Consider the following 23,953-nt stretch of genomic DNA (forward strand, 5'->3'; position numbering starts at 1 on the left):
TAACCACCTCTTTTGAAAAGACGTTGGCCCTAATGTCCTTTTTTAAAAAAATTTCCTCTCAGCTTAAGCCTATGCAGTCTAGTTTTGAACTAGTCCACCTTGGGGGTGGGGGGAGGGGGGGTGGGGGTGGTGGTAAAGACCCTTTCCATTCACCTTCTCTATCCCTCAAGATTTTATAAAACCTCTTGGGTCACCCCTCAACATCCTATGCACCAGTGGAGAGGGGGGGGGGTGTGCGTTGGTAGAGATGTCCCAGCATATCCAGCCTCTTTCCAACTCAAGTTAAACTTCATCTAATTGCATGATTCAATTTAAGTTGAATTTATTAATCCTGATTTTAAGTTGTGAAACTAAATTTGAGGGATCACATAATGTAAGTACATCTCTGCAAAAGTTAACATCACTGCTCTTTTGAATGTCAATACAGGACAAATATTTTAGACTTTCTGGCCAAAGGTGGGGACACTATCATTGAACAGCAAGAGTTCTCTCAATAGTGCATACCATCTATACTCATGTAAAGGTCGATCTCGTGGCCAAAAATCTTGCATTTTCCATATCTCGAGTAAAAATCGGCCCTACTTTATCGCATTATAATCCTCTTGCAAAGAAACTGTGTTCTCATTAACCCACTTAAACACAAGCACATTCATCCATTCAATCGTTCATACTGGTAACTCTCTACTCATCACTCTTTATTTTCTATATTGCGTCTCTAGTCATTCATTCAAACTCTATTCAGCTCACCTTAATTAACTACAGTACGTTTTCATTCAATTAGACCAATGCTACATCTATTGGTACTTATTGCACTTTGTTCATTATATATCCAAAGTTAATCATTTTAATTGTGCCATTATGTCTGAATAGAAGTGAGATATATTAGCTACATATCTTTAATTCTTCGGCAAATTTAATATTGCTGACGCTCATTACATATGAGAGTAAATGGGAGGGAAATGGAAGAATTTGGTGGGAAAGTTCAAGATGCTTACACATTCAGAATTTAGTAAATGTTTCATTTAAGTGTGCCATTATACCAGGCCATGACTATGTTGAACAATGTGATTTTGCAGGAGTTCAATGAACCATTGACATGTTAAATTTTTGTCCAATACATAAAGTCAAATAAAATTTACTACCAGTAAATCATTCTTGTTTCTCTTGCTTTTATCTGCTAATTATCTTTACCCAGTTTTAGTTGAGCTCTAAGGAAAGGTTAGATTGGTTGAGGTTGTACTCCTTGGAGCAGCAAAATTTGAGAGGAAACCTGATGGATAAGATAAGGGACATATATATGTAGGATGGATAAGGAGGCATTTTTTCCAATAGTAACAACAGGAATAACCAGGAAATGTAGACTATATTGGATTTAACAGTTAAGGTATTTTTCACTGCAGATGGTGGGAGTCCAGAATTCACTGCCTGAGAGGATGGTTGAATTAGAAATTCTTGGAACATTTAAGCTGTATTTAGATAATTTATTTGCATTGCCATTACCTTCAAGGCTTTAAGGTAAAAGCTGGAAAATGTAGTCAGATTTTTTGACCAGTGTGAATGTGATAGACTTGGATGTTTGCAGAAAAGAAAGTGCCCACTTAATCCATCAGTTCATATCAGTTTCAAATTTTATATCGCTTCCTTTTTTTGTTTTAATTAAAGAACTTCCTGTCTAATGCTCTGGCATTAGTGGTATACTCTAAACCCTTCAATGAGAATGCTATTTGAGTACAATTTGTGAACTCTAAGCCAAAATATATTGATTGATCAAAATTTAAATTTAGTAAATTTTCAGTGTTCTCATTGCTACTGATTTGGATATTTTACAGCAATCTTGCTGTGATGTGCAACTAGTATTTGATAAAAAGTTGCAAGTTATAATTAAAGCATTATTCCAATTGCCATTTGTAACGTATTTCCTGTTACTTGTGGCTTCCACTTGTAGAATAATAGAGATGTACAGCAGGAAACAAACCCTTTGGTCCAACTCATCCATGTTGACCAATATCCTAAATTTAATTTAATCCCATTTGTCAACATTTGGCCCATTATCCCTCTGAACCCTTCCTATTCATATACCCATCCAGATGCCTTTTAAATATATTAATTATACCAGCCTCCATTTCCTCTGACAGTGCATTTCATACGCACAATATTCTGAAAAGGTTGCCCCTTGGGTCCCTTTTAAACCTTTCTCCTCAACTTAAACGTATACATTCTAGTTTTGGAGTCAGCCATCCTGGAAAAAGACCATGGCTATTTATCCTATTCATGTCCCTCATGATTTTAAAATCTTTGTAAGATTATCCCTCAGTCTCCAACACTCAAGGGAAAACAGCCCCGGCCTATTCTTCCTTTCCCTATAGCTCAAATCCTCCAACCTCATCAACATCCTTGTAAATCTCTTCTGCATCATTTCAAGTTTTGCAACATTTTTCTTATAGCAGGAAGACCAGAATTGAAAGCAGTATTCCAAACATGGCCTAACCAATGTCCTATACAGCCACATGACCTCCTAACTCCAATACTCATTGCACTGCCTAGTAAAGGCAAACCTATCAAACATAGTCTTCACTATCCTGTCTACCTGCGACTCCATTTTCAAGGAGCTATTAATCTCTCTTCCAGCATCTCTTCGCTGTTTCAGCAAAACGCAAAGGAACGTTCATTACTACCCAACCAAGTGACTAGATGGAACTTCTCAGCAATCAGTAAATTTCTCCTTTTTAATGGCTAACATATCAATCCTTAATTAACTTTTTGAAAGTCTCTCCCAAACAGCCTTTTCTGATGCAGTTTATACAGATTTGCAAACACCTACATCCCAAGTTTCCCTTGCTTATGGTCATTATGTTCTGCTCCATTCATATTTTGCATATTGTCATGACTTGATGAGGTTGGGAAAGTCAGCTGTACATTTTCAGTGTTGTCATTTTATTGCAGCTATTTTATTTGGTATTATTATTGATAAAAGAAAAAGCTGTTCTTCCTGAAATCACTCCCCAGAAGCCAGTCTATTATCATCAAGCCATCCTTTATTTACATGTGGAGAGTTCTTAACACTAATCCAGCTCAAGGTTTGTGCGAAGATTTGTAGCTCGGGTGCTCGTTGTTGTGGTTCTGTTCACCGAGCTGGAAGTTTTTGTTGCAAACGTTTCGTCACCTGGCTAGGAGACATCATCAGTGCTCTGGAGCCTCCTGTGAAGCGCTTCTTTGATGTTTCTTCCGGTATTTATAGTGGTCTGTCCTTGCCGCTTCCGGGTGTCAGTTTCAGCTATCCGCTGTAGTGGTTGGTATATTGGGTCCAGGTCGATGTGTTTGTTGATGGAGTTTGTGGATGAATGCCATGCCTCTAGGAATTCCCTGGCTGTTCTCTGTCTGGCTTGCCATATGATAGTAGTGTTTTCCCAGTCGAATTCATGTTGCTTGTTGTCTGAGTGTGTGGCTACTAGGGATAGCTGGTCGTGTCGTTTCGTGGCTAGTTGATGTTCATGTATGTGGATTGTTAGCTGTCTTCCTGTTTGTCCTATATAGTGTTTTGTGCAGTCCTTGCATGGTATTTTGTAAACTACATTAGTTTTGCTCATGTTGGATATCGGCTCTTTTGTTCTAGTAAGTTGTCGTCTGAGTGTGGCTGTTGGTTTGTGTGCCGTTATGAGTCCTAAGGGTCGCAGTAGTCTGGCTGTCAGTTCTGAAACGCCCCTGATGTATGGTAGTGTGGCTAGTCCTTTTGGTTGTGGCATGTCCTCGTTCCGTGGTCTATCTCTTAAGCATCTGTTGATAAAGTTGCGCGGGTATCCGTTTTTGGCAAATACCTTGTATAGGTGTTTCTCTTCCTCTTTTCGCAGTTCTGGTGTACTGCAGTGTGTTGTGGCTCTTTTGAACAGTGTCCTGATGCAGCCTCGTTTGTGTGTGTTGGGGTGGTTACTTTCATAGTTTAGGACTTGGTCTGTGTGTGTTGTTTTCCTGTGTACCCTTGTGGTGAATTCTCCGTTCGGTGTTCTCTATACTATCATGTTGGCTATCCTTCTTCTCTTGTGAATCGGATTCCTGTGAGTGTGGCGTTGATGATCCGGTGTGTTCTTTCTATTTCCGTGTTTTTGATGATTACAAACGTGTCATCGACATATCTGACCCAGAGTTTGTGTTGAATTTGTGGTAGGGCTGTTTGTTCTAACCTTTGCATAACTGTCTCTGCTACGAGTCCCGAGGTTGGTCAGTGGCTGAATGTACAATGCTCTTAGTCAATGAAGTGACCTGCTTAGTTGATGTGAAACCAAGTGCAGGGTTTGTCAAGCCGTTCACAAGAATGTGGGGGGGGGGGGGAGCTATTAGCAGTAAATTTGGCCCCTGTTAGCACTTGGCACTGCCCCATCAACATAGTTATGTCTGCATCCAGTCCTGGCCACTGACATAACTTCTTGCCAACATCTTCATTTTGGAAATCCCTGGGTGATCCTGTGAAGTTCAGCCAATATCTGGTGGTGACCTTTGCTTGGGACAATCTCACTCTTGCTTCCTGTAATAGTATACTGTCTGGCCTCTCCGGATGCAGAAAGGTTTCAATTCCAGTTGTAATGGCCCTTTGGTTTCCCCCTTCACCACCAGCTGTTAGATTTGCCAGGACCGGATCTCTGCATCTGAAGTCTGATTAATGTCAGTTGTGACAGGAAGTCTATCCAAAAAATCTAAACATTAGATTCTTCCGGTGGTGGTGCCATCAGTGGTATATCTGGCAGCGGGAGGCATCTCAACTCATTTGCTATTTGGCCTCCCAAATGGTGTTCCAACTTGTAATTAGATTGGATTAGTAAATTTGCAGATGACACTCAGATCGGTAGAGTTGTGGATAGTTCCAAAGGATATTGTGGGTTACAGAACTGAGCTGAGAGGTGGCAAATGGAGTTCAATTCGGAAAAGTGTGAGGTGATTCACTTTGGAAGGAGCAACAGGAATGCAGAGTACTGGGCTAATAAGATTCTTGGTATTGTAGATGAGCAGAGAGATCTTTGTATTCATAGACATAGATCCCTGAAAGTTGCCACCCAGGTGGATAGGGCATATGGTGTGTTAGCTTTTATTGGTAGAGGGATTGAGTTTCGGAACCATGAGGTCGTGCTGCAGCTGTCCAAAACTGGTGCAGCCGCACTTGGAGTATTGTGTACAGTTCTGGTCACCGTTATAGGAAGGATGTGGAAGCTTTGGAAAGGGTGCAGAAGAGATTTACCAGGATGTTGCTTGGTATGGAGGGAAGGTCTTACGAGAAAAAGCTGAGGGACTGGAGTGTTTTCGTTAGAGAGAAGAAAGGTGACTTAATTGAGACATATAAGATAATCAGAGTGCGGGTGGACACTGAGCCTCTTCCTCTGATTAGATTAGACTAGACTTACAGTGTGGAAACAGGCCCTTCGGCCCAACCAGTCCACACCGACCCGCCGAAGCGCAACCCACCCATACCCCTACATTTACCCCTTACCTAACACTACGGGCAATTTAGCTTGGCCAATTCACCTGACCCGCACATCTTTGGACTGTGGGAGGAAACCGGAGCACCCGGAGGAAACCCACGCAGACACGGGGAGAACGTGCAAACTCCACACAGTCAGTCGCCTGAGTCGGGAACTGAACCTGGGTCTACAGGCGCTGTGAGGCAGCAGTGCTAACCACTGTGCCACCGTGCCGCCCATAATGATGGTGATGGCTGGCACGAGGGGACATAGTTTTAAATTGAGGGATGCTAGAGATCGATCCCCAAGGGATCCTTCCATATCCGCCACAAATTCACTTGCACCTCCACACACCTCATCTATTGCATCCGCTGCACCCGATGTGGCCTCCTCTATATTGGGGAGACAGGCTGCCTACTTGCGGAATGTTTCAGAGAACAGCTCTGGGACACCCGGACCAACCAACCCAATCACCCCGTGGCTCAATTCTTTAACTCCCCCTTCCCACTCCACAAAGGACATGCAGGTCCTTGGACTCCTCCATCGCCAGACCATGACAACACGACGGTTGGAGGAAGAGCGCCTCATCTTCCGCCTAGGAGCCCTCCAACCACAAAGGATGAACTCAGATTTCTCCAGTTTCCTCATTTCCCCTCCTCCCCACCTTTGTCTCAATCAAATCTCTCGAACTCAGCACCGCCTCCCTGACCTCTCCGCCCCCACCCACTCCGGCCTATCACCCTCAACTTGACCTCCTTCCACCTATCACAACTCCATCGCCCCTCCCCCAAGTCCCTTCTCCCTACTTTTTATCTTAGCCTGCTGGGCACACTTTCCTCATTCCTGAAGAAGGGCTTATGCCCGAAATATCGAATCTCCTGTTCCCTGGATGCTGCCTCACCTGATGCGCTTTTTCAGCAACACATTTTCAGCTCTGATCTCCAGCATCTGCAGACCTCACTTTCTCCTGGATGATAGATATAGGACAGATGTCAGAGGTAGTTTCTTTACTCAGTAGTATGGGCATGGAACGGCCGTCCTGCAACAGTAGTAGACTTGTCAATTTTAAGGGCATTTAAATAGTTGTTGGATAGACATTTGGATGAAAATGGAGTAGTGTGTAGGTTAGATGGGCTTCACATTGGTTTCACAGGTTGGCGCATCAACTATATTATGCTGTAATGTTCTATGTTCTATATGCACTTGGCTTAGAGCCCACTGCTGAATTTGGCCTGAAGTTGTGGGTGGGCACTGCTTTGTCCTGTTTATGCATACCCAGGAGAAATGTCTAAGGTCAATTCAAAGTTCACTAAATGCTCCTTATTTGTCTTCCCTGTTAATAGCATGTCATCTAGATAAATGATGACCAGGGGTAGACCTTGTAAAATGTCCTCCATCGTCTGCTGAAAAACTGCACAGGCTGACGATACCCCAAATGGCGGTCTTTTATACTCGTACAAACCCTTATAGGTATCAACTCTTCTAGGAATCCGTTTCTAATTGCAACTGCGAGTACACATGGTTGTTCTCCAGTTTCATGAAGGACCACCCCCTGCCAGCTTTGTGCATAAATCCTCTATGCCGTAAAAAGCAGTTTATCATTTATTTTAAATCCCCACAAAGGCAAACCAACTTGTCAGACTTCACAACCAGTAAGACTGATGCTGTCCATTCAGTAAATTGTACTGGCTTGATGATTCCTTCTCTTTCCAGCCTTCTGATTTCTGTGTCTATGTTGGCTCATAAGGCAAATGGTCTGGATTGGTCAGGCAGAATCATAGATTGCTTCCTGGACAGCATACAAGGTGACCTTGACTCGTGTGATAATCCTGAAAAACCTCCGGGTATTTAATTAGGACTGCACTCAGGCAGCCATTTTGTACACAAAAAATTGAGCCAATTTAGGTGAATCTTTCTCAACCAATTTTACTACAATCAATGGTACCTGAAGCAGCTGCTTCTCATAAGAGATCAGAACCAAAATTGTACCATTGATCTATAAAGGTTCCCCAGTAGAAGATCTCTGTCTAGCCAAGGTCTTGCGCAAATAGGTTGAAATACAGAGCAAATTTTGTAAAGAATAGGTACTGTGATCACTGAAAAAGCTGCATTGGCATCGACCTCCATTACAACTGGGTGACCATTTAACCAGACTTTCATTTTTGGTTCTGATTGGGTTGTTGCTAAGCAATTTAACTGTTCCAAACCAGATGTAGGTGACCTTTCCAGGGTGTATACTAGCCTATGAGCTCTCTTACTCAGTTTAGGTCCAGTGCGACTGTTTTGCTGTTTTGGGTCTCCATACCAGTAGCAATTACATTGGCTTACTAGTCCGGATCCTGAAGAAAATTTTAACTGTTTGGCGGAGGCTTGACTTTATTTTGGGTTTTGTGGGCTGAGCTAGAGTTCCTCTGTTCAGGATATGTTCTGAGTAAGGCCTTGCAATTGCCTTTGCCCAGGGAGTGTTCCCCAAGCTCAGTTGGACTAGTGAGGGTGTCCACTTCTAACAGAATACTGTGCAACTTGTATGCTCTACTTGCCATTTTTTCTAATGATCAACCAGGCACTACAACTGGCTTTAAGTCCAGCTGGGCTTCAGCTAGTAGGTGCTTTTGCATGCTTACATCATTAATCCCACATAACAAATGATGTCTCAGCATCTCATTAAGGGTTAAACCAAAGTCCCATACCTCTGTCAATCATTTTAACATAGTTTAAAAAAAATTCCCAATGTGGATTCTGCTGGTTCTCAAATTGGCTAAAAACAATGACTGCAGATGCTGGAAACCAGATTCTGGATTTGTGGTGCTGGAAGAGCTCAGCAGTTCAGGCAACATCCGAGGAGCAGTAAAATCGACGTTTTGGGCAAAATCCCTTCATCAGGAATACAGCTGTGAAAATTCTGAGAAATACCAATAGCAACTCATTTTCTTTGCCTCTGTCTGATCTCACTAAAATCACTACGCATTCTGAATAGGTTGCCTTACCAGTTGTACTCCTCCACTCATCTTTCAGATTTATTTCCAAATTCCAAGGGTAGCAAATGTGCCATTATTCAAGGGCTGCAAAGAAAAAAAGCCTTGGAACTATAGGACAGTAGGCTTAACATCTGTAGTGTGTAAATTACTTGAAGATATACATGCATTTGGAAGACGGGGTTTGATTAGGAGTAGTCTACATGGCTTTATGCAAGGGCGACCATGCCTCTCAAATTTAAGAGTTTTTTGAAGTGACCAGGAAGGTTGACAAGTGCAGGGTGGTAGATGTAATCTGTATGGATTTCAGTAAGGCCTTCATAATGTTCCACATGGTAGTCTGCTCTGGAAGGTTAGATCACATGAAATCCAGGGCAAGCTGACAAATTGGATACAAAATTGATTTGATGGTAAGAAGCAGAGGATACTAGTGGAAGAACCCTTGTTGCATTGGAGGCTTGTGACTAATGGAGTGCCTCAGGGATTGCTGCTGGACCCACTACTGTTTTGTTATCTATATCCATGATTTGGATGAGAATGTACAATAGACAATGAGGAAGGTTATCAGAAATTGCAGCAGAACTTTGATCAGCTGGGAAGAAATGGCAAATCGAGTTTAATATAGATAATATCTTACATTTTGGAAAGTCCAAATCAAGGTAGGAATTCCATGGTGAATGGTAGGGCCTTAAGGAGTGTAGTGGAACGGAGGGATCTTGGCATTCAGGTTCACAAATAGACAGGACAATGAAGAAGGCTTTTAGCACACTGATCTCCATCAGTCTGGGCATTGAGTATGGATGTTGGGAAATTATGTTGCAATTGTACAGGGCTTTGGTGAGGCTGCACATGAGTATTACGTTCAGTTTTGGTCACCTTGCAATAGGAAGGATGTTATTAAACTGGAAAGAGTGCAGAAGAGATTCAACAAGGATGTTGCCTGGACTCAATGGTCTGTGTTGTACGGAGAGGTTGGACAAGCTAGAACATTTTTTTTAGAGCTTAGGAGACTGAGGGGAGATCTTAGAGATGTATAAGATCAGTAAAAGCATGGATAGGGTGAATGCACTTGGTCTTTTTCCCCAGGGTTGGGGAATTGATGACTAGAAGGCATCAGTTTAAAGTTAGAGGGGAAAGAATAAAAGAGAACGTGAGGGGCAACCTTTTTAGAGGGTGGTAGTTATATGGAATGAGCTGCCACCTGAAGTGGTTGAAGCGGGTTCATTAACAACATTTAAAAGGCATTTGGACAAATACATGGATAGGAAAGGATTCGAAGGATATGGTCCAAATGTAGGGAAATGGTGTTAGCATGGACAGACATTTTGGTCGGCATGGATCAGTTCTCCTGTCTTCCTGTAGCTCCTTGCTTCCTCAATTTTCCACTTGTTTCCCTTTCACCATGTCAGTTTATAAACTGACATTCTGTTTACAATTCTTTATGAAAAATTCCATTGTTGCTACTTTTAACATTAATGTTTATATATCTTGTTAGCTGCTGCTACCTGGGGAGCTAAGATACAATGAAGTTGATGAATAAGAACTTTTCTTAATAATAACAAAATTGTACGCCCTTGAATTGGGAGAACTTAAAACTTATTGTCAGGGCGTCTCCAATGTTCTCACTATTCCTTCTAACTATCCTAAATATAATGGAATCATTGGGTCCTTGGAATATATCACTTTTTCTTTCTTCATCCTTGCTGTTTTGCTTGTGTTGCTATGGGTGACTCCTAATGCCTGATTCAGTATTGGTTTTCTTGATGTCAAGCGTGCTGACATTTTCCTGTACTAGGGCGAAGTAATCATTTCAGCATCTATTACTTTTTATGTCATTGAAAACTAATAATGGATGTTAGTCAACGTGCTCGTGCTGCACGTAACCATCTCTTTCTTGTTAACAATTTTTTGAAAAATATATCAACTTTGATTCATCTTCCTTATTTGTTTTCCATAGTACAGTGTAGTTAGAGAAATTGTGAATGTATTCAAGGCCACTGAAATGGTTTGGTTGGGGGAAGACAGTATGGAATTTGATCCCTAAAACATTGATTTTTTTTTAAAGAGTTCAGTATGTTAAATTTTTCTTTATATCTGTTGCTCCAGTTGTAATGGTTTTCTTTAAAGATATAGACTTCTATATACGCTGCCTCACAGTGCCAGCGACCTGGGTTCAATTCCCGCCTCAGGCGACTGACTGTGTGGAGTTTGCACATTCTCCCCGTGTCTGCGTGGGTTTCCTCCGGGTGCTCCGGTTTCCTCCCACAGTCCAAAGATGTGCGAGTTAGGTGAATTGGCCATGCTAAATTGCCCGTTGTGTTAGGTAATGGGTCAATGTAGGGGTATGGGTGGGTTGCACTTCGGCGGGTCGGTGTGGACTGGTTGGGCCGAGGGGCCTGTTTCCACACTGTAAGTAATCCAAAAAAAACATTAGACTTTTCAGGGATCTAAACAAGCTGGTACTGAAATTGAGAAAGTTTTGTGAGCAAAACTTTGCTTACAGGGGTTCAGGAGGAAATTCCAGGGGAGTGGGGTTGGTTAGTTTGAGACCACAGCTGCCAATGCTTGTATGACAGTAGTGACGTTATGTAATTGGATAGAAGTGGGGGGGATAAAGTGGAAAGTTCAGTTGTAGATCTGGGTGTTAGCATTGTAATGAATTAAAGCTGATTTGATTTTTGTCAACATTTTTCAATCTTGCCTTAAACTATGCCAAGATGATGCCAATACAGCGATACGGCAGATCAGGTGGAGCACTGGATAAGCTTAAACATTTCTGCTCTGTTCCAATTAAGTATCTGGTCTCCCTCCTAGGAAGGATGTTGTGAAACTTAGAAAGGGTTCAGAAAAGACTTGCAAGGATATTGCCAGGGTTGGAGGGTTTGATCTATTATCGGGAGAGGTTGGGGTTGTTTTTCATGCTGTATATCTCTTACTCTAGACTCATTAGTCTTAGTAAGTATATCTGAGAAGCAACCACTGAACTTCAGTACTCATTATTTGCCACCTTTTTTGTCATTTGTTTGATTGCTAATGCTGGTGGAATATTGCCTTTCAGAACTAAAACTGCCCCATTAATCTCTCAATCACCATAGCTAACTTAATTGCTACAGTTGGTCTGTGTTAGAGAAGTAATTTATACTGGTATACAAATGCACACATTTGATATAGTTCCTGGAATTTTAATTTTAAGCTGTATTTGCACTTGTTTAAAAATGCATTATTAAATTGCTGAAGAAGTTATTTTTCCCAGTACTCTTTTTTTTCCATTAATTGAAACAATATAAACAATTAATACTCTTGTTCTTTCTAACAGTCATAATTCCATTGAATGCTTCAGTCATTATTTACAAAGTATGGCATACCTAGACTAAACTTGTGTGGTTAAGTAATATATCTTTTTTGATTTTTTGACTATGTAGATGTGGCCTGTGGACATTTTAGAAGTTTCAGTCAAAAACTGTGGAATATGAAGAAGCTGAACAGAAAGAGACATGATCAGAAGACTGTTGCAAAAGCAGTTCTGTTTTTCTAGTTTGCATTTCCTATTAAAAGGATATGGGGATCTTGGAATCAAGAATTCCTTAAAGTGGTTTTTCACCCTAATTTAGGTTAGTATTTTTATATAACAAACAATGCATGATTTATTATTGGTGGAAGAACCTGCCTTTGTGTCTAATGTAGAACAGGTTTTAATTCAGATGTATTTCTCCCTGATATGTGCTCAGTGCACAGTTTGTTTTTCATAACCTACGTTTTGGAGTTTATTCCACATTTGTGTTTATTTGAACATAATTGTCCATACAGAGTTCTGTCAGAATGTGCTCTTTAGGTTGTCCATAGAGCCTATAACTTAATCATGCTCAAAGCTTTTGATTTCTTCAAGGGTGATTCCTGTCCTTGAAAACTAAAGAACAATGTTGCTCCAGGAACGTTCTTTGGAAGTGTATTTGTAAATCTTGTTTTTCTCAAACTTTTAAAGGATTAAAATAAAAACATGGACAATTAATGAAACCACTGCCTTAGATTTGGTGCAGGACTTTTGAGAATAAAACTTTGTGGGAAATAGATCTTCTGAAACTTGGAAGAATTGGTTAAATGTACAGTGTTCCTGCTACTAAACAAAACTAAATGTTGTTCTCCGTCTGTAAGTTGTATAATATAACAGATCCTATATAGAAGCCATAACTACTGATTTTTCTCCTTGGTTACCCAGGATCTGATCCTAAAATATTCCTTTTTGTTACCTTTATGTGATAGACTGAGAACTAGGTTCAATGGGGCATTTTTAATGAGTTTTGCTCGAAGAATTTCTGTTTCAAATAGGAACTGGTTTTGAAAATTCTGAAAGTCCTTTTAAAACAAATTTGAGTAGATGTTTTAAGGTACATGCAATTCTCTGAATTGCACTGGCCATATTACAGTTAAACACAATTGATTTTAATTAGTGATATTGAGGAATGTTGGTCAGGACCCTTGGGAGTCTGCTATAGCCTTTGTGCTTTCGACATGTAGGCTCAGAGAAGAATAAATGCAATTTAAAAAACGTCTGAAACTAATGAGAAAATATGAACATTTAAAACCATTTCTTACAGCTGTTCCATGTTGTCAGATCTTGATTTTAGTCATAAAAAATGAAATACTGTGGTTAGTATTTGGCTACATGTAAGTTGATTGTATTGGTAATAGATCATGTCATAATTTCTGTGTTTTGTATTAAACCCAGATACTTGAAAATAATACTTAAACAGCACTTTGCAAACAGCCATCCTAAAGTATCAATGCTTGTGCAGTCATAAAGATGAGTGTGTGAACATGTCACTTCAGGTATGTACATTTTTGGGGCAGGGGTGGATCTGCTTCATGCATCCAACTTGATCCACATAAATAATTGAGACAAATGAATGGCACTGAATTACAACTCTGCTTGTTCTACTTCAGAAACCTGCCCCAAGGATAAAGTCCTGATCCAACAGACTATATCGGTCATTCCTGATTAAATCGTCTGCATTTACAGTGTGATTATTCAGTTTGTACTAGTCAGCACAGGAATTTACTGACATCATAACCTGGAAGTCCACTCACTCTTTCTTGGGTTTGCTGAATGAATGATTTAAACAGGCGTTGTGCAAAGCTTGCAGATAGAATATTGCCTGCAGTGTACTTCAAAATCTTGGATCTAAGCATAAACTACTTTCGTCAAGTTAGCTGTATGTTTCGTGGAAATTCAAGTTCATTTCAAAGCAAACTGCACTTATCAGCAAGATTCAATCATTTTATTAAACTTAATTTTGAAGTTTTTGCCTCAATCTCAAAATCCTATCCTAAAGCTTTGAATCAGAGCTTTCACTATTAATTTCTCACATCAATTTAAAGTTCAAAACTACTTTTAAAAACAGGTGTAATTTAATTGCAGTGATTTTTCAGAAGTCAGAAAGGGTGTCAGATTAAAATGCTAATTCTTGCATTTTTTGTTTCTAGTGGCACAGATCCCATTTGTTTCTTTTGACTACATTCACATTGCATGGAGTTTTATTGCCATAAAATAGACCTTTTCTATTAAGTTTATATTGAACCTTAATCCAATTCAAGAATCAGTTTTGTATGATTTGGGCTGGGCCACTTTGCTCTCATTAAGTGTAACTATGTACTGGATCTAGAGCATCAGTCAATGTAGGAGAAAATTACTGCAGATTCTGGAATCTGTACTGAAAACAGAAAATGCTGGAAATCCCAGCAGGTCAGGCAGCATCCGTGGAGAGAGAGCAAGCTATTGTTTTGATACTAGATGTCTCTTTTTCCAAGCTGACGTGAAGTTTGAAGGGGCAGCACTTATGCAATTGTGTTTGGGGTGGAGTGCTGGGGGAGAAAGTGTGCTGTTAATGATCAGAATGCGAGAGCAGTAGAATAATGGATGCCCAACTGTCAAACTGGAAAGAACAGATGGTCACACTGGAGTGGGAGGAGGGAAGGGGAAATGGTGACAGAATGCAACAAGTAAAGCTAAACTCAGTATTGAGTCCAGAAGGTTGTAATGTGCTTACTCTGAAATTGTTTCTCCAGTTTGCGCTGTGATTTGCTGGAGCATTGCAACATGCTGATGACAGACAAGTGGCATGCGAGCAAGATGCCATGTTAAAATCACTGGCTGTGGAAAGGTTGGAGTCATGCTTGTGCATGGACTGGAGTTGTTCCACAAAGCGGTCAGCTAGTCTGTTTGGTCTCTCCAATGTAGAGTAGGTCACATTGGGTGCAGCAAATGCAATAGACCCAGCGTCTCAACTGTTGTTTCAAAAAATACTTTTTCTCTTTCTTTCAGGCGTCAAGGACTGCAAGCAACTTTATTTTCTCCAACACCAGTCCTGCACTGCCTTCCTCTTTCCTCCTATTGGACCCCATCCCCTCCTGTCATTCAGAGCCAATCCCTTACCCTCCGTTAGCATCCACCTGTTCCCAATCCTCAGGTGCCACCTCTTTCTGCAGAGGACCTGACTCGTTCCCCCCCCCCACCAATCTCTGAGGCTCAACATACCATTTTCGGCAAAGGGCTCAGCTTCATACTGTTACGCCTCAACCTTAATGAATTTCGGGCTCGCCATGACGTTGAACTATTTTTCCTCAGTCTTCATTTTCACTTCAGCAGGAACTCCCCATCCCACACTCCAACAACCCCAAAGATACCTTCACCCACTTCCAGTATTCACCCTCCACTTGAACCCCTTCTTCTGGCCTCTTACCTACCCTCCATCTTTTCACTGAAAACTGTCGGCGTGACATCAGCTGAGTCAATTTCTCTGCTCCTCTCACTCACTAACTTGTCCCCTTCTGAAATTGCTTTGCTCTGTCACGTTCAACAGGCACTTCTTCATATCTCACCCTGGACTATGACCCCACATCAAGCCATTGCTGCCAGGGCTGTCACTGACCTTATTACCTCTGGAGATCTCTGCCTGGCACCCCAGCCCTAACTGTCTCCTCTTCACCATGGATATCTAACCACTATACCTCCATTCCCCACCAGAATGGTTTGACAGCTGTGTCAGCTTTATCCTCGACCAGAGGCCTGCACAATCCCTATTTCCCATCATTCTCCTCTGCGTGGCTAAAGTTGTTCCCTCACTGAACAATTTCTCCTTTTAATTCATCTCACATTGCCATGTCAAAGGAGTGGCTATGGGCACCCTCATGTGTCTTATATCTGCCTCTTTATGGGGTATGTGGAACAATCTTTGTTCCAGACCTACATTGCCCCCCCCCCCCCAATTTTTTTTTGAGTACATCAACTGTATCAGATCAGCTTCATGCTCCTGTTTTGACATTGAAAAATTTGTTAATTCTGTCTCCAACTTCCACCCCTCTATAATTTTTCATGGGGGGGTTCCATGTCCAATACTTCGCTTCTTTTCCTTGACTTCTCCATTCCGGGTTATAAACTATCCTTCTTCCATAACCTTAGTTTCCTGCCTAATGTGGTTGACAAGGACATGGACGATATAATGTCTTGAAACACGCAAGTGGATAAATCGCCAGGACCTGATCAGGTGTACCGTAGAACTCTGGGAAGCTAGGGCAGTGATTGCTGGGACCTTTGCTGAGATATTTGTATCATCAATAGTCACAGATGAGATACCAGAAGACTGGAGGTTGGCTAACATGGTGTCACTATTTAAGAAAGGTGGTGAGGACAAGCCAGGGAACAATAGATCAGTGAGCCTGATGTCAGTGGTGGGCAAGTTGTTGGAGGGAATGTGGCTTTGTGCGCAGGAAGTCATGTTTCTTGAACTTGATTGAGTTACTGAGTAAAGAGACCTTGGAATGCAGTTTCATAGCTCCTTGAAAGTAGTTATAGGTAGATAGGATAGTGATGAAGGTATTTGTTATGCTTTCCTTTATTGAGTACAGGAGTTGGAGGTCATGTTGCGGCTGTACAGGACATTGGTCAGGCCACTTTTGGAATATTGCAAGCTATTCTGATCTTCCTATCAGAAGGATGTTGTGAAACTTGAGAGGGTTCAGAAAAGATTTACAAGGATGTTGCCAGGGTTGGAGGATTTGAGCTACCGGGAGAGGTTGAATGGGCTGGGATGTTTTCCCTGGAGCATCGAAGGCTGAGTGGTGACCTTTACTAAGGTTTATAAAATCATGAGGGGCATGGATAGGATAAATAGACAAAGTCTTTTCCCTGGAGTGGGGGAGTCCAGAACTAGAGAGCATAGGTTTAGGGTGGGAGGAGAAAGATATATAAAAGGGACCTAAGGGGCAAGTTCATGCAGAGGATGGTATGTGTATGGAGTATGCTGCCAGAGGAAGTGGTGGAGGCTAGTACAATAACATCATTTAAAAGGCATCTGGACGGGTATATGAATAGGAAGGGTTTGGAGGGATATGGGCCAAGTGCTGGCAAATGGAACTAGATTAGGTTGAGATATCTGGTTGCCATGGATGAGTTGGACCGAAGGGTCTGCTTCCATGTTGTATATCCCTATGACAGAGCAATCTTGCCTATGAATCATGCTTCTGCCTTGCCCCTTCCTATCATACTAGCCAGATGAAATTGTCTGAAATGGTGCAGAATGCCACCACCAAACACATGGTCCCTCTGCTCCCCCTGTCTGCACTTTGCAGGGACCTTTTCCCTCCAGGACACCCTTGTCCACTCCCCGTTGGCCATCAACAGCACCCTCCCTGCCTGTGTAACCGCAGAAGGTGTAACACCTGCTCCTTGCTCACCATCCAAGGGCCTAAACGGTCTTTCAGGGTGAAGCAGCATTATACCTGTACACCTCCAATCTGGTCTACTGCATTCACTGCACCCAATGTGGTCTGCTCTACATTGAAGAAACCAAAAGCACTTTGTAGAACACCTCTGTTCCATGTCTTCCTGTAGCCAATCATTTTACCATAACATCCTGCTCACATGTCCACTTGTCTGTCCTTGGCATGCTGCAATGCTGCAGCAAATCCCAGTGCAAACTGGGGAAACAACATCTCAGTTTCCGAATAGGCACTTTACAACCTTCTGGACTTAATATTGGTTCAACACCTCCAGATTGTGAACACTCCCATTTCTTCAAGCTTTACTTGCATTCTCTGTCACCATGTTCCAATCCCCACCCTCACTCCAGTGTGACCATCTGTTCTTTCCAGTTTGGCAGTGAGACATCATTGCTCTGCCATTCTCATTCCGGTCACTTAATCTGCACTATTAACCCCCTTTCTACCCCAGTATTCCTCCACCACACTATTGTGTGAAAGCTTCACTCTCCATATTTCATGTCAGCGGTTGAAGATTCATCTAGATGAGAAACATTTGCTTGTTCCACAGATGCTGCTTGACACAGATTTCCAGCATTTTGTTTTCACTAAAGCATCTCACCTCCACTTGTTGAATCTGTCTGCAGTGTGTACCATTACCTTCTGATATATGCAAATATTCTACCACTAATTACCATTCACTCTATAAATAGTAGTTAAATACCAAATTCTATTTTTGTTTGTTCTAAACAAATGTAGAACTTTCTTCCTTTCAACTTTGTAAAATGTTGGCTCACCAAATTAATCAGCATTGTAAAAGTGAGGCTTTATTCAATTTCATAAGCTTGTACTTAAGTAGTGATATATTGAAACGCAGTTTGTTTGAGACAGTAAATACAGAAAATGTGAGAAAAACTCTGGTCAGATAACGTGTGCGCAGAACAAATAAGTTAGTTGCAATTGTATGCTTTTGTGATCACTGCAGTATTTTAATTACTATCTTTAGTCACAGTTTGCATGCTGTGAGAATCATTAGTAGCACCCTTGTCTCTGAATTAGAAGGTTGTAGGTTTAAGTGCTACTTTTAAAACTAAACAATTTTAAGCCTAATATAATTTTGCTGCATAGTCTGTTTTCTGCTTCAATATTAAATGAAGGCATATCTGCTTGTTTGAGTTGGTTTCAGTCTCATGACTCTATTACAAAAGAAAATGAGCACTCAGGCCAATGTTTATTCTCAACCAGTGACACCAAGAAAATATTATTTGATCCTTTATCTAATTTCTTTACAGGATCTTGCTGTATGCAAATTGTCTGCTATATTTGCATACATGGTTAAAGTAAAAAAAAAACTGCAGATGCTGAAATCCAAAATAGCCAGGCAGGACGCAAGAAGAACAAAGCAGACCATCCAGCGGTGGAGAAAGAAGGTTCTGAAGAAGGATTGCACCTGAAACATCGACTTCTCCACCTCCTTGATGCTGCCTGGCCTGCTATGTTCTTCTAGACTCCTGCCTGTCTATATTTGCATATATAAACTGACCTCTGGATACTCCATTGGCTGTGAATATTTTGAGATCTGAAATAATTGCTATTTCATTTTTGGTAACATAAGATTTGTATATGAATTTATATAGTCAGTTCTTTCTACTTGCCCTGATTGTAATTAGTTTCAGCTGGACCTTATACCTTAAAATTCAAATATAATTTTTCAGTTTAGTGCTGCATTGTGGATCTTGCCATCTGAAATATTGAATTATTTGGTACAAACTTGAATTTACTAAACATTATTAAAAATGTACAAAAACCTACAAACTTAAAGCAGTTTGGATCATTTTGAGGCATCAATGGTCTTGTGAGTCAACTGAAGAGCTAGCCGGAAACATGCTGTTTGTTTCAGAAAGGCCTGCTGAGTCAATAGGTCAGTCAGATTGTGGCAAGGCTGCCAGCAGGCCTTCCATAGTCCCTGGAGGTGAAGCCTGACCTAATGAGAGTTGACCAACCAGCAGCATCACAGGAGAGCATGGCTGGAAGAACAATTCTGAAGTCCCAGATTGTGAATTAACCACTTAAAAAGGTAAATCGTGAGGCTGGTCTTGGGTTGAATCATAAGAATGTGACTCGCAGTAGGGAACTCCTATCCATCCAGTCACTAAATTTAGTGCCAGCTACTTTTTGAATGAGATCCCAAACACATGTGACAGAGTGACTTCAGGATAACTGCTGTCATGCATAGTAACAGGCCCATTTGCAGCTAGGTTAATTCCAGTGACAGTGGGCTGACAGCACTTAAGTGGTACTTAATTATCCACTTAGCCTTAGTTGGTGGCAGAAATGGGAAGGCAACAAGGTTCATTTACAGTACCACCCTGTCTCCTTGCTTGCCACTTCTGGGAGCAAAAGGTTGTGCCTGAAGCCTTGCATTTTTGGACTCTGTTTGCCCTTGTGGAATATGAACAAAACAACTCAATGAAAGATTTGCTCATTTCAATGTTTTCTAATCATTGCTGAATAATTTATTATATTTTGTATCATAGCATTTAATAAATTACCAAATCAGTTAATTTGTGTTTAGTCTGAGTTATTTGTGTTAATTGTCAACAATTCTAAAAGTAAATTTCAGCAACAGTACACTTAATATGCATTGCCTTTACGTTATGTTGGAAACACTAGTCAATGCTATTGTGGTCTCTTTTGACATAATCTGGTATTTCATACAGAAGACATTACCATTACCATTATAAAGTGATACTTGACGATCAAGCTAAGCATAACTGCAGCTTTCAATCAGAACCAGGGATCCAGTTGGTTCCTTGATTTGAAATTGGAAGTGTTGTTTCTTTATGTAACTACTGAATTTAAAAATAACAATACCAGATTTCTCCCTTACTTTATCTCCTTCCACTTAAACTTTGTTTTTATCCTATCAAACTTGTAGATTTTTTTCCTAATCTTAATTGTTAAATGTCTATTTGAAATCTGAAGATATGCTGTCTGAAAAATCAAAGACATTGTTCAATGTTCTACTGATCCAGATGAAAGGTTTTTTTTTAAAGAAAAGCCTACTTTTCTAATCAACCTGTTCAAAGATGTTATTACACACCTGGAGGAGGTGGGACTTGAACCTGGGCCCCTGAGGTAGGAATACTACCACAGTACCACAAGAGAGCTGTCATAAAGAACTTTTTTTGTCACCAATTCACCCATCTTCTTTCATCCCCACACTCTTTTAGACATTTTAAGCAGATGGTTGATTAAAAAGCTGAAATTCTCCAGTCGTTTCTTTATCTCCGTCTTTAATACTACAAATTGCCATCCGATAATGTTAGTGACTGGAGTTGGATGCAGTCTTTGAGATGTGACCTGACCAGAGCATTGTGCAATTTGATTACAACTTCCTCTGACTTCATTGTATAGTTTACCATCTTATTGGCATTGCTTTTCTGCATACTTGGAAATGTGGAGTTCCAGATCTGTTAAGACTTAATCAGTCAGCTGGTGGCTTAGTGCTTGGACTTCCGATGTCTCTATCAGAATGTTAACAGAAGCCACACTCTAGACTTGGATGCGTAATGCATGTTGACAATGCAGTGCAGTATGAAGGAGTACGGTCTTATGACTAGAATGAGAGGAGTTACAAAATTTGCATTCAGGTGCAAAATAATCCCATGCTGTTATTTGCAGAGAAGAACCCTGGCCAAGCACAAATTAGCAGTAGCAGACTAAGCAAGTAGTCAGACATATAGTTATCACTCAGATGGCATCCTGATTCTAGAAACTTTTACACACTAGCAATAAACTGAATGTCCTAGCCTAGATTCATAATTTTCATCCTTTTCAATCCAAAAAAGTCTGTGCCATGCTCTACTGTCCCATTCTTCTAATGTCTGCATATTTCGGAGCACCTTGACTCTTCTGCGTCTGTTGATGAGGCAGGAAAATTGGTTCTGTGGGGTCTTCAGAAGTACAATGGAAAGATGCTATTGTTGGAGATGCTCCAGTTATAATATAGTTAGCTGGATAAATGTGGAAGCAAAGAGGGCAATCTCACGAACCTACACAATGAAGATACAATTGAGAGCTGCAAAACATAAGGATGAACTTGGAGAGATATACCAAGTCAGGCTTGTTTAAAGCTGTGGCAGAGATGGAGTACTAATTGAATCTTCACATGGAGTTCTGGACTAAATTTGGATGACTTTTGAGAAGAAATCTGGTATGCAGAGGAATGTAACTTCCAAGGACTGAAGTCTAGCGTGGGTTTGTGGTATAGGTAAAAACAATTTAAGATGAAGGAAGACAGTATATGAATGTGAACCATGTAAAATATCAGCTAGTATGGAGGTCAGGTTGAACATTTGGTCAGCAATCAAATGATCCCACCCCACTGCGTCTAAATTCTTGTCATCATAGGTAAATACTGAAAATTTTTCATTGATCACTTCATCTACATATCTCCATCATTCCTAAATGCTCATCCTCTTTTGCATATTAAAGTTATTTTTCTACATTATCATCTATGAGCCATTTTTGTTTGGACTATTGTATTCCCCTTTTTATTTACCAATTTATTTTTTTCCCCAGTTTTTAAATTTGTTAATCCATTTATCAATGGAGTGCTTATAATTGGTGCCAATTAAGAATCAGTTTTGTATACTCTGTTCTGTTCCTGTTCTGAATATTTCCATAGTCCCAAAAACTATCTTGTGCTTTAACTCTCTTCTGGGCCAGATTCCTCCTTTCAGTATTATTTTTGCAACATCCTTATCAATACCAAATTTAGTTTCAGACTTATACGACATAACAGGCTACAAAGCAAAGTAGAATAGAATCGCGGGCAACATGAGGTCAATGCAATCTATGCTCTCCCTCAACAGAAAGGTAGTGAAACTATATCACCTGTCCCACCTCTCAGATGCACCTGTACCCTTGGTCACTGCTGTAGATGTTAAATCAGCCGCCTTAAAGGTGAACCCACTGAAATCGACTGGCTGGGATAGGGTCCCTACTTGTGCATTCGGACCCTGTGCAGACCAGCTGGCAGGAATACTCTGATCTTCAACCTTTCCTGACAATGTAAAGCCATCACCTGCTTCAAGAAGACACCATCATTCCAAGAAAAATCGTGCAATGTGCCTCAATGACAACTGCCTGATGCCTCTGACATCCATAATTATGAACTGCTTTAGAGAGGTTGGTCATGGCTCACATTAACTCCCGCTCCCACATTGATTCCTTTCAATTTGCCTACTGTCACAGAAGGTGCCAACTCCCTAGCCCTACACTCATCCCTGGAACATCTGTACACAAAGATACCTGTGTCAGGTTCTTTCTTATACACTACAGTTCTGCCTTCAACACCATGATTCTAAACAAACTCTTCTCCAAACTGCAGGATCTAGATCTCTGCTCTCCCCACTATAACTGGATTCTCAACTTCTTGACCAATAAACTGCAGTCAGTAAAGATAGGTGACAACACTTTTTCCACAATAATCCTCAACACTGCTGTCCCCCAAGGCTGCGTACTGAGCCACTGCTATACTCTTTATACACATACAACTGTGTGGCCAAATTGTGTACCAACTCTTTTTACAGGTTTGCTGGCAACAACATCATTGTAGGTTGGATCTCAAAAAATGACAAGACTGCATACAGGAAAGCGATTGAATGCTTAGTGGCATGGTGTAAAGACACTAATCTCTACATCAACATGAGCAAAATGATGGAGCTGATCATTGACTTCAGAATGCAGATTGGAGGTCATGCCACAGTCTGCATCAATGGTGTTGAGGTATTGTTAGTAAGTGTGCAGATGACACCAAAATTGGAAGTATAGTGGACAGTGAAGAGGGTTACCTCCCATTACAACGGGATCTTGATCAGATGAGCCAATGGGCTGAGAAATGGAGGATAGAGTTTAATTTACATAAATATGAGGTGCTGCATTTTGGGAAAGCAAATCTTAGCAGGACTTATACACTTAATGGTAAGGTCCTAGGGAGTGTTGCTGAACAAAGAGACCTTGGCGTGCAGGTTAAAAGCTCCTTGAAAGTGGAATCACAGATGGTTAGGATTGTGAAGAAGGTGTTTGGTATGCTTTCTTTTATTGGTCAGAGTATTGAGTACAGGGGTTGGGAGGTCATGTTGTGGCTGTACAGGACATTGGTTAGGTGATGTTTGGAATATTACATGCAATTCTGGTCTCCTTCCTATCGGAAGGAAGTTGTGAAACTTGAAACGATTTAGAAAAGTTTTACAAGGATGTTCCCAGGGTTGGAGGACTTGAGCTTGAGGTTGAGTAGGCTGGGGCAGTTTTCCCTGAAGCATTAGAAGCTGACTGGTGACCTTATGGTGGTTTATAAAATCATGAGGGGCATGGATAGGATAAATGGACAAAATCTTTTCCCTGGGGTGGTGGAGTCGAGACCTAGAGCGCATGGGTTTAGGATGGGAGAGGAAAGATATAAAAGAGACCTAAGGGGCAACTTCTAATGCAGAGGGTGGTACGTGTGTGTGGAATAAGTTGCCAGAGGAAATGGTGGAGGCTGGTACAGTTACAACAATTAAAAGGCATCTGGATGGGTATATGAATAGGAAGGGTTTAGAATGATATGGGCCAAGTGCTGGCAGGTGGGACTAAATTGGGTTGGGATATCTGGTTAGCATAGACGACTTGGACTGAAGGGTCTGTTCCGTGCTATCCATCTATGACTCGATGCTCTTCCCATGACTGAAAAACTGCAAAGTAGTGAACACAGCCCAGCCTCCCATCAAT

The 23,953-nt window shown here is 41.0% G+C and overlaps 1 long non-coding RNA gene across 3 annotated transcripts in view; it reads left to right on the plus strand.

The window, feature by feature from the left end:
• Positions 1 to 18,851, plus strand: part of LOC132815385 (uncharacterized) — a 38,627-nt gene extending 19,776 nt beyond the window's left edge. Inside the window, exons 2-4 of one of the 3 annotated variants that reach the window (XR_009644646.1) lie at positions 11,845 to 12,033; positions 13,149 to 13,249; positions 18,469 to 18,851. This is a non-coding gene — a long non-coding RNA (uncharacterized LOC132815385). Of the gene's footprint in view, positions 1 to 11,844; positions 12,034 to 13,148; positions 13,250 to 13,363; positions 13,541 to 14,741; positions 17,865 to 18,468 lie in introns of those variants that run through there. The other 2 variants (XR_009644644.1, XR_009644645.1) reach the window with 2 other exon arrangements.
• Positions 18,852 to 23,953: the final 5,102 nt, after the last annotated feature.

Source organism: Hemiscyllium ocellatum, chromosome 4 (assembly GCF_020745735.1).
Source record: "Hemiscyllium ocellatum isolate sHemOce1 chromosome 4, sHemOce1.pat.X.cur, whole genome shotgun sequence".
Lineage (NCBI taxonomy): Eukaryota > Metazoa > Chordata > Chondrichthyes > Orectolobiformes > Hemiscylliidae > Hemiscyllium > Hemiscyllium ocellatum.